The sequence below is a fragment of the Polypterus senegalus genome, chromosome 3 (assembly GCF_016835505.1).
Source record: "Polypterus senegalus isolate Bchr_013 chromosome 3, ASM1683550v1, whole genome shotgun sequence".
Taxonomy (NCBI): Eukaryota; Metazoa; Chordata; class Cladistia; order Polypteriformes; family Polypteridae; genus Polypterus; species Polypterus senegalus.
Window position 1 is genome coordinate 290802150 of NC_053156.1, and position 13667 is coordinate 290815816.

General features: G+C 42.4%; 1 protein-coding gene across 3 annotated transcripts in view; it reads left to right on the top strand.

The window, feature by feature from the left end:
• The window catches only part of LOC120526304, a 196800-nt gene that overhangs the window by 144742 nt on the left and 38391 nt on the right, over nucleotides 1-13667 (top strand). The gene's annotated exons all lie outside the window — the stretch shown is intronic.

A 13667-nucleotide genomic window follows, 5' to 3' on the forward strand; every position in this document is an offset into this window, starting at 1 on the left:
CACATCGATGGAAAAATCCTTCAAGGACGGACAACAGGATTTATCGCAAAACTAAAGCGGCCGGCAAATTATTTGCATTTTGTGCATGCTTACAGCATTTGAATTGTACAAAACATAATTTAAAATGTATACAGTTAAGCCACACAACTTCTCTGTGTCTGCTATTTTTGAATACTTTTTCTTCCATGAAGGGTGACCAATCAGAGACATTGTAAAGAGCAGGATCCAATCAGGGACAGGTAAGGAGCAAATCAGAGTATAATTAGAGTCAGCGTTTTCAAAACTTTTTATTTTCACCCGTCCACAGTACAACTCTGAGCTGGTGTTTTCAGAAGGATATGACTCTAAAGAGCATTGTCTTGGTTTTCAAGGGTTAAAAACATAAGGGTAGTGTGGACGAAAGGCGAAAGTGGAGAGTAATATGTCACTTTTCCACAAGTGTCCAGACTCTTTGCTATTGACACTTGGAATTTGTCTCGGGTGCATTCCATTCTATTGATCATCGTTTTACACCTTGTTTGTGGTCCACTTCTGCCACCCGCCTGCCTATAGAGGGTCCCACAGTTGAGCAAAAGCTAAGCCTTGAGGTCAGAGAAATTGCCTGCAGAGCTTAGATACAAGATTGTGTCAGGACACAGATCTGGGAAGGCTGCAAAAACATGTCTACACCATTGAAGGTTCTCAAAAGCACAGATAGTTCTTAAATTGAAGAAGTTGGAACAACCAGAACTCTCCTTAAATCTGACTGCTCAGCCAGACTGAGTAATTGAGGGAGAAGGTCCTTGATAAGAGAGTTGACCAAAATCTAATGGTCACTCCGGCTGAGCTGTATGGAGATGGGAGAAACTTCAGGTCAAACACTACTGCAGCACTCCACCAATCTGGTCTTTATGGCAGAATGGGCAGATGACACATGACAACCATCTTAGAATTTGCCAAATGGCAACTGAATGACTCCCAGATTTTGGGTTAAAAAGATTCTCTGATCTGATGAATGGTGAAAGCAATACTGGTTTCATCATAACTGCAACCTAGGAAAATGTGTAAAAAGTAAGCTAAAGCGTCTGAACACTGAGCAATCGGGAGAGAAGGACTTTGGTAAAGGAGGTGACCAACAACCTAATGGTCACTCTGGCTGCGCTTCAGGGAGCAGGTTTGGAGATGAGCTTTAAGAAATGTGTGGCCAGACAGGAGTAACTCCTCATTAAGAACCTGTTTGAAGTTTGTAAAATGACGCCTAAAGGACTCTGAAACTGTGAAAAAACAAAAAAGCTGGCCTGATGAGAACAGGAGTTGAACTGAATTGAACATGTCTTGGGCGGCACAGTGGTAGCGCTGCTGCCTCGCAGTTAGGAGACTCGGGTTCGCTTCCTAGGTCCTCCCTGCATGGAGTTTGCATGTTCTCGCCGTGTCTGTGCGGGTTGCTCTGGTTTCCTACCATGGTCCAAAGACATGCAGGTTAGGTGCATTGGTGATTTGAAATTGTCCCTAGTGTGTGCTTAATGTGTGGGTGTGTGTCGACACCCTGCCCAGGATTGGTTCCTGGATTGCGCCCTGTGCTGGCTTGGATTGGCTCCAGCAGGCCCCCGTGACTCTGAGTTAGGATATAGCGGGTTGGAGAATGACTGACTGTTGGCCTGCGCCACCTCCACCTGCTCAAAGCTTCATGATGCTCCAACAATGATGGATGGATTAAAAGGCAGAAGTCTATGTGACCATCTTCATCAAGCCCTTCCGTGAGAACCCTAAATCCAAAGAGGACTGTTTCATTTATGTTAGGTAGAATGCCCAGAGGGGACTGGGTGGTCTCATGGTCTGGAATCCCGATTTTATTTTTTCTCCAGCCGTCTGGAGTTTTTTTGTTTTTTCTGTCCCCCCTGGCCATTGGACCTTACTCTTATTCGATGTTAATTAATGTTGATTTATTTTGTTTTCTTATTGTGTCTTTTATTTTTCTATTCTTTATTATGTAAAGCACTTTGAGCTACTGTTTGTATGAAAATGTGCTATAGAAATAAATGTTGTTGTTGTTGTTGTTGAGGAAAATCAGACACAGATCATCAGCAGCACACAACCATTCTAGTGGTGAAGCATGATGGTTGTAGCATCAAGGACTAAGAGACTAGTCAGGGTTGAAGAAACACTAAATGGGGCAAAGTACAGAAATATCCTTAATGAAAACCTACTCTGGAGTACTCTGGGCCTCAGACTGGGCTGAAGGTTTACCTTCCAACAGGACACAAAGTAAAGAAAACACAAGAGTGTGTTACGATCAGCTCTGGGAATGTTCTTGAGTGGTGCTGCCACTGCCCAGACTTAAGCTCTATTGAACATCTCTGAAAGTAGCTGCTCACCAACGGTCACTATCAAAACTGACCGAACTTAAGAAAAAAAGTGGCAGGAAATCTCCAAATCCCAGTCTGTGAAGTCTGTCACCTCAGACCCAAGAAGACTCTGATGGTGCTTCAACTACCTACTAAGGAAAGGTGTCTGACTACTGGTGAGAGTATTTCAATTTTTATTGCTTTGCACCCTCTCTCCCACCATAACCTATCATCTAGATCAGGGGCTCTCAAACTCGGCCCTGGGAGACCCCTGTGGCTGCAGGTTTTTGTTCCAACCAGCCTCTGTTTTTAATTGGACTCCTGAGGGCTGTTCCACGAAGCGAGCTAACCTCAAAATCCAGGTTTATTTCGATAATCCCGGTTTAATTTCTCGAAATTCGGTTCCACGAACGAGGCTAACCTGAAGCTCCGCTTAATTACTATGCCAACATATGCTCTTGGACAAGCCTGCTCCGTGGCAGGTTAGTTGTGAAGCTTAGTTTAGCTTGATGAATATGATTGGACAAGCCATGTGATGTCACAGCACGACATTCTGCGGGGCTGGGATTATTCTGCTGCTGTTCACTCCCTCTTTCGCACACATCGACCCTCCAATATAAAACTATTACAGATTACATGCAGGCGATTCTAATTACTTAGAAAGTATAAAATGACAAGGAGTGCATTGAAGGCTTTTACATGAATAACCATGGCGTGCCCATTTATTCATAATCCAGTTGATGAGGGAGCGAGGCTCATTCGTAGAGCTTTAAGGCAACAGGTTCCACAATTACTTCGGCCCAGGATAGATCCGTTGCATTTTGCGGATGATTATTTATACGAGCGCTATAGATTTAGTAGACACAGTATTGCATATGTGTGTCAGTTATTGGAACCTTACATTTCTAAAAACACACGTCGCTCTAAAGCCCTTACGGTTGGACAGTCTTTGTGTATCGCTTTGCGTTATTTTGCCAGTGGTTCATTTCTGTACAGTGTGGGGAGGTTTTGGACATTTAAGCAAAGCTACAGTGTGCCGTGAAATCAGGAAGGTTTGCGTTGCATTAAAGTCCTTTTTAAATATATTCATTACCTTTCCTGGCCACCGAGGAATTCTTGCCATTAAGGAAACTTTCTTTGGAATTAATGGTGCTTAATCTTTAAACATCTACTCATTTACAGCACATAAATCATTACCTGATAAGTAACTGAATTTAATTTGTCAGGCTTTCCTAACGTCATTGGAGCCATTGACTGTACACACGTGAGGATAAAGGCTCCAGCAGGTCCAACAGAGCCTGATTACATAAACCGCAAATCATATCACAGTATTAATGTACAGGTAAGTACTGATAATATCTCACATTTATATACAAGAGGTGAAAGTGTAGTCGTCCAACATTAGCAATGTATGTCATTACCATTTCCTAAAATGTTTCAGATGGTATGCACTGCTGAACATCTAATTTCAAACATTGTGGCAAAATGGCCAGGATCAGTACATGATGCCAGAATTTTTCGCGAGTCTTCACTGGCTCAAAGCCTCAGACAAGACAAGTCAACTAAAATTCACAAATATACTATAGTTTATTATACTACAGTCTAATGTGTCTACTTTCCATTATAGGAATTTTTCCTGGTGTGCTGCTTGGTGACAGAGGATACCCATGTCTACCGTTTCTTCTCACACCATATACAGATCCTGCAACACAAGCAGAAAGACATTTCAACCATGCCCATTGTAAGACAAGGGCACGCATTGAAATGACATTTGGACAGTTAAAATCCAGGTTTAACTGCCTGCGGCATCTCAGAGTTACACCAGACAGAGCGTGTGACATTGTAGTAGCCTGTGCAGTTGTGCATAATGTGGCAATACTGCAGCAGGAGCGTATGCCAATAATGACGCATTCTTCACTTGCTGCCAGGACCTTTTCGTTCCACTCATGTTGCTCCTGAAGCCAAGCATTATTAATAATTACAATTATATATCACTTTTTATCCAAGATGAACCCATATAATTAATGTGCTGTCCTGTTTATCAATGTGTTAAAATAACCTTAAAGTACCATACAACTGGTAACAAAATGCATATGTAAAAGGAAATTTTAATGACTATACATTTTGAAGGCTTGAAACTGTTCTCATTTAGTTGTTAAATAGTTTGACATCCCACAAAAGTTACTAAAATCATGTTCTTACGCATTTAACTTGTCAGCTATTTTCTGCCATGCAGCCTCACGAGCTTTGATAATACAGCTCGCGCTCCCCTTTCTAATTATTATAGCTTTGTAGTCCTCATAGGCTTGTAATAATAATTCTTGCTCCGCCTGCGGAAAAAAAAACGCAACTCTTTCCTTAGTTTCCATTCTTACTTATCCAGCATCGATTAACAAGGCTGCCTTTTATATCGCGTGGACGCGCACGAGCCTCGCTTATCAAGCTTGGCTTGAATTAGCGGAGATTAAATACACCTGAATTTTGTTCGTGGAACTCAATGAGCCTGAAGTGAACTGTTAGGCTAACTCAAGCGAGGCTATTACAAATAATCCTCGATTTCATAAGCTCGCTTCGTGGAACAGCCCCCTGGGCTAATAAAGTGAACTGTTGTTTCCCAGATTCCCTTTTTTGGGAACAATATACAAATTAGAAAGCTAAGTTTGGTAAAAAAAAAAAAAAAAAGCATTAAATTGTACTAAGCAGTTATATGTATTTTTTTCTTTTTAATAGTATTTTCATCTTGATTGTCATTCTACTTCTCTAGGAGTTCTAATTGTTTAATTAATCCGTTATTTACTACTATGTGGGGCTGACACTAAAGTAGTTGCAGCCTTTCACGATTGAGTGTTGTTTGCTTGGGTTTCTGCTCTGCTTGTTTTTAATTCTCATTATTAAGATTCAATGAAGGGAGCAAACTGCACAGAGAAAGGGCGAAATATAATAAAAAGAGAGTTAAGCATTTAAATCCATAGCAAAAACAGAAATATTTCTAAGTTTCTTATAAATGTAAAAATCATGCTGCTGAACTTTTCTGAATGTAGAATAAAAGAGAAATAATACCAGCTAATTAAATGTTGTCACTGATTAGGAATCTGGTTGGAACAAAAACCTGCAGCCACAGGGGTCCCCCAGGACCGAGTTTGAGAACCCCTGATCTAGATCGTCAAAAATTTCAATCTCCGATTTTCGGTGGATCTCAGCATTTAAGGCATCCGCTGATACTGAAAACATTGATATATCAATATGGGTCTGTCTGTGTGTCGGTTTCTTGAGGACGTTCTAGAGCTAAAATTGCTGGAAGGAAAAATATCAAACTCGAAACTTAAGCATTTTATGAGATGACGATGTGCTGATTAGTTTTTGAGTCAAACCGTGCAAGAGAAAGAGGCCCTCTAGTGCAGGGGTCCCCAACTCTGGTCCTGGAGGGACCCTAGTGGCTACAAGTTTTCTTAATTAGTGCACTGTTTTTGCTGCTAATTAACTTCATTTGAACTAATTTGAATTGACTTTGTTCCTTTAAGATTTGTTCCTCTAAATTGCTTCATTTCTTTCCTTAAATGGCACCCAAACAGAAATGAAATGTGAAGTGAGTGATCCAACAGAAGACCACCTAAGTCAGGGCCTCAAACTCCAACCAATTTCACTCCAACCAGTTGCTTAATTAGGCCCAGTCTTGTAATTAATTAAACCCGTTCTTTAATTCCATGTCTCGTCGCTGATCTCTTTGTGCCATAGCAGACATTTCTGAAATTATTGATTTTTCTCTTTTCTAAGAGCCCTGTTAAGATGTTTTGGGGGGACCTGAGCAGATCAACATTCCAGAGTCATTCACCTTTCCTTATTTTCAGATATGGTATGATCGACAATGTTGGTCTGTGCTTTGCTGGTCATGTTTTGGTTCATTTTGTATCTCATTATGGTTTGGCTGTTAATTAAGGAAAAAGAAATAGTTAAGGCGTCTTCAAGAGCGAGTCAAATAAAATGAATTCAAAAGAAGTTAATTAGCAGCAAAAAAGGTCACTAAATAAGAAAAGGGTGAGAATAAAAACCTGCAGCCACTGGGGCCCTCCAGAACCAGAGTTGGGGACCCCTGCTCTAGAGGAACCCTCAAATATTGTAATTCTACAATTAATTATGAATTCTTCTCATCAATTGTTACTGTGATTGTCTATTTTATGATCGGAAAGATCAGCATACTGTGGTGGGTTGGCACCCTGCCCGGGGTTTATTTCCTGCCTTGCTCCCTGTGTTGGCTGGGATTGACTCCAGCAGACCCCCGTGACCCTGTAGTTAGGATATAGCAGGTTGGATAGTGGATGGATGGATGGAAAGATCAGCATCAGAGTGGTAAAAAAATTACTGAAATGTTAATAATAGTTTGGGTATCTTGGTTCCTAAGGCGCAACTCCTACTGACACTCACGTCTGAATTTTTAAAAAAATAAATCTGCAAAAACAGTTCTGCAATTCTGCTTTCACTTTGTCAAAATGTGAACAAAGTGAAGGGGACCTGAATGCCTTCAGAAGGCCCTGCATACAATACAATACAATTTATTTTTGTACAGCCCAGAATCACACAAGAAGTGCAGCAATCGGATTTAACAGGCCCTCCCTCTTGAATGCCCTCCAGCCTTGACTCTCTAAGAAAACAAGGAAACAACTCCCAAAAAAAAAACCTTGTAGGGAAAAAATGGAAGAAACCTCGGGAAAGGCAGTTCAGAGAGAGACCCCTTTCCAGGTAGGTTGGGTGTGCAGTAGGTGTCAAAAAGAAAAAGGGGGTCAATACAATACAATACAATACACAGAACAGAACAAATCCTCAATACAGTATAAAAATAAAAATTTTAGAAGTACAGAGTAGAATTTAACACTAGATGATATCCCATAATATGATTTGGATTTGTTTAGAGTCCTAGAGACCTCGGCCATCAAGCTGCCTCCCCCATTTGGCCATTCCATGGCTGGAACAGCGCTGGGCCAGCCAATCCGATGAAAGGACCCCTCTTTCCCATGATTCCTGTGATCCTCCATCAGGGATGACTTTACCTTAGGCAGGCAAAACAACTTAGCAGGTTGGCCGTGGCACCAAGTGTCACATTTGAGTACCGAGAAGAGAAACAGAATAGATGAGGGTTAGTATCCAATTATAACGCAGTGGGTAGCGCTACTGCCTCGCAGTTAGGACACCCGGGTTCGCTTCCCGGGTCCTCCCTGCGTGGAGTTTGCATGTTCTCCCCAATTCTGCGTGGGTTTCCTCCCACAGTCCAAAAACATGCAGGTTAGGTGCATTGGCGATTCTAAATTGTCCCTAGTGTGTGCTTGTTGTGTGTGCCCTGTGGTGGGCTGGCACCCTGCCCGGGGTTTGTTACCTGCCTTGTGCCCTGTGTTGGCTGGGATTGGCTCCAGCAGACCCCCGTGACCCTGTAGTTAGGATATAGCGGGTTGGATAATGGATGGATGTTACTTATGTTTTAATACTAATGACTAACAACAGAGATGCAGTCTGTACAGTTAATCAGCAGCTCTAGTCAGGGTGTACTAAACTGAAGTGGTGAGATTTGAAAGTGAGACCGAAGGGGCATCTCTTATAGTAGCAGGCAGACCATTCCACAGTTTAGGGGCCCTGTAACTTAGAAAACTGTGACAAATTTGATTCAGCAGCCTCTCCTTCCATTTTGTCCTTGAAATTGACACTCTTTATTAATTAAGTAATGAAAAGTGGGAATCAGTCTGGGAGAGGGTGCTGCTTCACCACAGAGTACACAAACATTTGCTCACACACATGCAAACTCCTTCACTCCTGGGCACGTTTAATGTCAGCAATCAACCTAACCTGCATATCTTTGGGGAAAAAGGATCTGAAAAGAGGAAGTGAGCTCTTTTTCATGAATTTATACTTTGAAATTTAAATTACCACCAAAAAGGGGAACTGAACCTTCTGTGGTTTTGTTCTTCTATTCCGAGGGACATTCACTTTGCTCTTCTACTCGAGCACCATCCTCCCTTTTATAAAACTGCTTAATCCCAGGGTGGGTAATGTTAGTTTTGGAGGGCCACAGTGGCTGCAGGTTTTCATTTCTACCCAATTGCTTAATTAGAAGCCAATCCTTGCCAGTCTCAGAACTTATTTAATTTAATGGCTAGTTAGTCTACAATGTTAGGCTCTTATATCATAGATTTATTTCCTTTCCAAGGATATTATATAAATGATTTGAAGCCTAAAACAGATCATTTTCAGTCTGTCACGTTTTCCTCTTAAGTGTTTTATTAACCCAACTAGTCCACAATGAATCCACACTAAGGTGTAAATGGAAATAAGTTAGATCAGGGGTCCCCAAGTCCGGTCCTGGAGGACCACCATTGCTGCAGGTTTTCATTCTAACCATTTTCTTAATGAGTGACCTGTTTTTACTGCCAATTAACTTCTTTTGAACTAATTTTAATTGAATTGTTCTTGAAGACTCAGACCCCTTAATTGTTTCTTTTTCCTTAACTAGCAGCCAAACAATAATGTGATCTAAAATGAGCCAAAACAATTGGTGTTCATCATCCATCCATCCATTTTCTAACCCGCTGAATCCAAACACAGGGTCACGAGGGTCTGCTGGAGCCAATCCCAGCCAACACAGGGCACAAGGCAGGAACTAATACCGGGTAGGGTGCCAACCCACCACAGGACACACACAAATGAATACCAAGCACATATTAGGGCCAATTTAGAATCGCCAATGCAACGTGCATGTCGTCTTTGGACTGTGGGAGGAAACCCATGCAGACACGGGGGGTAACATGCAAACTCCACGCAGGGAGGACCCTGGAAGCGAACCCGGGTCTCCTAACTGCGAGGCAGCAGCGCTACCACTGTGCCACCGTGCCACCCGCGTTCATCATACAATATCTGAAAATAAAGAAAGATGAAGGTCTCAGGAATGTCGATCTTCTTAGGTCTACAAAACATTCTATCAGGGCTCTTAGAAAAGATAAAATCAACTATTTTGGAAATGTCTGCTAATCCACCACAGGAGCAACAACAAACCACGAAATTAAAGAACGAGTTTAATTAACGACAAGAATCGATGCCTCATTAAGCAGCTGCTTGGAATGAAATTGGTTGGAGTTTGAGGCCCTGACTTAGTTGGCCTTCTGTTGGCTCCCTCACTTCATGTTTCATTTCTGTTTGGGTGCCATTTAAAGAAAGTAATGAAGCAGTTCAGAGGAACGATGAAGAAATTCAGGGGAGCAACTCTTAAAAAAGCAGTTCAATTAAAATGAATCCACAAGAAGTTAATTAGCAGCACAAACAGGGCACTTATTATAAAAAGGGTTAGAATGAAAACCTGCAGCCATGGCGGTCCTCCAGGACTAGATCTGGCAACCCCTGAGTTAGATAGAGAACTGCCAGCTCCTTTGTCATTTGCATCTTATTGCTAGTAAGCAGCCATGAAAAACAGTGAATGCAGCTGTTTAAGATTGAAATAAGCAGTTAAGGGTGGGGAACACTTAACAAGTGAGGCCATTAAAATGAAACATCAAAATGTCACTTCATCAGCAATAATTGAATTCTCATTAACAAACTGGGTGGGAACAAAAACCTGCAGCAACTGCGGCCCCTCTGGGACTGACATTGCCCACCCCGGGTTTAATCCAATTCAAGGTCATGATGGGCAGCATGGTACAACTGTGGCATGGCACTCATATTTACTACCCAGGGGTCAGTTCTTAGGATGTGGCAGGACAGTCAGAGTATTCAGAGAAAAATGTGTATTGACCTGAGGAGAACATGCACACATAAAGCCGTATCACTCTCTGTGGGTGCAATCGCACGACTGCAGGGAGTTAATGAGGTAGTTGGAGTGAGTCGCACCTGAACCTGCGGGTGCAATCGTTCTCAATTGCTTCATTGGCTTCCTGCGGTGTGTGATTAAGGCCCACGGAGATGGGAGTGTATATATATATATGGGTCGGCACAAAAAAAAGAAGGGGGAATCAAAGAAGTTAAAATACATGAAAGGCAGGCTTGGGAATGACGATCTGGCCACCTGGAGGGAGGAAGCAGTGTGAGCTAAGGCCCCATGAAGGAGCGTTAGCTGTGGTGCTCTATGGGTTAGTTCGCTGCACTGAACATTAAGGTGGAGTGTGGCGAGCAAGGCAGGTGCCCTCCCTAGGCTTCCGAGGTGCGAAGGAAGAAGGGAAGAGAGCTGACCTTGGACGGTCTGGCCGTGATGCCTGCAGGCAGCCAAGACGGAGGTCAGCTGAAAATAGCTCATGGCTGCTAAGTCTCCGCCGGCCACGAGAGCAATGGGTGAGCCAGGAGAATGAGAAGGAGGTGGGCCGAGATCAGGAGGAGTTAGTCTGCATTTTAACCTCAGATTTTTAACGGATTTATTTATTGATTTTTTCAGTGTGATTTTTAGGGATTTATATATGTACTGTTTTTTAGAACACTGCACCATTGACACTTTTGTTTTGACTGTTTTTAATAAAAGCACTTGAGCACTGTTTCCACCATCCTCTGGCCGCATCAGTGAATTATCCTCATATGTCAGCTCATCTCAGTCTTAACTATCGACGGTGTGCGTTCAACAGACTCCTATGTGGGAAGAGGGGGTCTGTAGGGGACCGGCATCGTCACACACTTGCCCTCCAAATAGCACAGCTGATAGAAAACAACATAAGAACAAGGCAGCTTGTGCATGTATAAGAAGTCTCACTTTACCTCGAAAGTCTGTGCAGGTTTGGTTAAAACGTGCTTGTTCTTCACTCAGTGAAGTGACGGTTAAACTCCTCAAGGTTCTTATAGTGAAGCTGTGACCGTTTAGCTGTGAACAGGAGCCCTGCATGACTAAAATGTCTCTCACAGGCTGCAGATGCAGACAAAGGAAGCTGGAGTGTGGTCATGTGACTGCATGGCTACATTTGATTGGTGAAACGGAGTCATGTGATTATTGTTGCTAAGTCTGAATGGTGAAACGATCAAGCAGTAGATCCACTGGCGACTTTTGCTCTGGTAAAAATATAGCGTATCTAATGTGTAAATGGAAAAAAGTAAAGAGTCGAGTGTTGCCCAATGTAGCGGAGTAAGAGTAGTGTTTCTTCTTCACAAATGTACTCAAGTAAAAGTAAAAAGTACGGTACAGTAAAACTACTCTTAGATGTACATTTTTTTTTTAAAGTTACTCAAGTAAATGTAACGGAGTAAATGTAACTCGTTACTACCCACCTCTGGCTGCAGATCAGACCTGAACTACGTGCAGGAGGAATTTTAGACCATTTGTCCTTACAAAACTGCTTCATCTCAGCCTTAAGATGTCTGGTGTGAACGGCTCTCTTGTGGTCATTCCATGGCATCTCTAATGGGTTTAGGTCTGGGCTCCGACTGGGCCACTCCTAAAGGGGAATTTTCTTTATTTGATGCCATTCTGTAATAGATTTACTTTAATGTTTGGGGTCATTGTCCCGCTGCATTACCCAACTTTTAGTGAGCTTCAGCTTATAGACAGGCACCTTGACATTAAGTTGTAGGATACCATTCCTGAATGATGGCAAGCAGTGCAGCAAAGCAGCTCCAAGTTATGATGCTCCCATCACTAATTATAATAATGCCAGAAACGGCAAACTGCACGATAGCGTGCAGTGAATGCACTTGACTTGAGCGTTCATAGTTCTCATCCTCTTTCTCTGTACGTTTAGCATTCGTTTGCTCAGAGGTTGATGCCCTTGCTCCTTCCTGAGCAGCTCTTCTTTACTCCAGCCTATCAGCCCGTTTCTTCTCCTCTTTCGTCAGCATCGTTTTGCATTAAAACTGATTAAGTCCATGTTTGTGTTGAAATTACTTAGTACGTTTTCCTTAATTTTTCACTTAAGTGTTGAATCTGCCTCAAGAATGACTTAAGATATGAAGAGGTAGGGGAAGTGATGGCGAAGGTGGTAGGAATGAGAATGGTGCCGTACACATGCGCTGCAACGCCGCCCTGCTGGCCGCTGCCAAGAGTTGTTTCTACAATAAAGCAAAATAACAAGAAGAATAACCTTGGAGTAGACGTCACATAGTATATACAGTGGTGTGAAAAACTATTTGCCCCCTTCCTGATTTCTTATTCTTTTGCATGTTTGTCACACAAAATGTTTCTGATCATCAAACACATTTAACCATTAGTCAAATATAACACAAGTAAACACAAAATGCAGTTTTTAAATGATGGTTTTTATTATTTAGGGAGAAAAAAATCCAAACCTACATGGCCCTGTGTGAAAAAGTAATTGCCCCCTGAACCTAATAACTGGTTGGGCCACCCTTAGCAGTAATAACTACAATCAAGCGTTTGCGATAACTTGCAATGAGTCTCTTACAGCGCTCTGGAGGAATTTTGGCCCACTCATCTTTGCAGAATTGTTGTAATTCAGCTTTATTTGAGGGTTTTCTAGCATGAAGCGCCTTTTTAAGGTCATACCATAGCATCTCAATTGGATTCAGGTCAGGACTTTGACTAGGCCACTCCAATGTCTTCATTTTGTTTTTCTTCAGCCATTCAGAGGTGGATTTGCTGGTGTGTTTTGGGTCATTGTCCTGTTGCAGCACCCAAGATCGCTTCAGCTTGAGTTGACGAACAGATGGCCGGACATTCTCCTTCAGGATTTTTTGGTAGACAGTAGAATTCATGGTTCCATCTATCACAGCAAGCCTTCCAGGTCCTGAAACAGCAAAACAAGCCCAGACCATCACACTACCACCACCATATTTTACTGTTGGTATGATGTTCTTTTTCTGAAATGCTGTGTTCATTTTACGCCAGATGTAACGGGACATTTGCCTTCCAAGAAGTTCAACTTTTGTCTCATCAGTCCACAAGGTATTTTCCCCAAAGTCTTGGCAATCATTGAGATGTTTCTTAGCAAAATTGAGACGAGCCCTAATGTTCTTTTTTCTTAACAGTGGTTTGCATCTTGGAAATCTGCCATGCAGGCTGTTTTTGCCCAGTCTCTTTCTTATGGTGGAGTCGTGAACACTGACCTTAATTGAGGCAAGTGAGGCCTGCAGTTCTTTAGACGTTGTCCTGGGGTCTTTTGTGACCTCTCGGATGAGTCGTCTCTGCGCTCTTGGGGTAATTTTGGTCGGCCGGCCACTCCTGGGAAGGTTCACCACTGTTCCATGTTTTTGCCATTTGTGGATAATGGCTCTCACTGTGGTTCGCTGGAGTCCCAAAGCTTTAGAAATGGCTTTATAACCTTTACCAGACTGATAGATCTCAATGACTTCTGTTCTCATTTGTTCCTGAATTTCTTTGGATCTTGGCATGATGTCTAGCTTTTGAGGTGCTTTTGGTCTACTTCTCTGTGTCAGGCA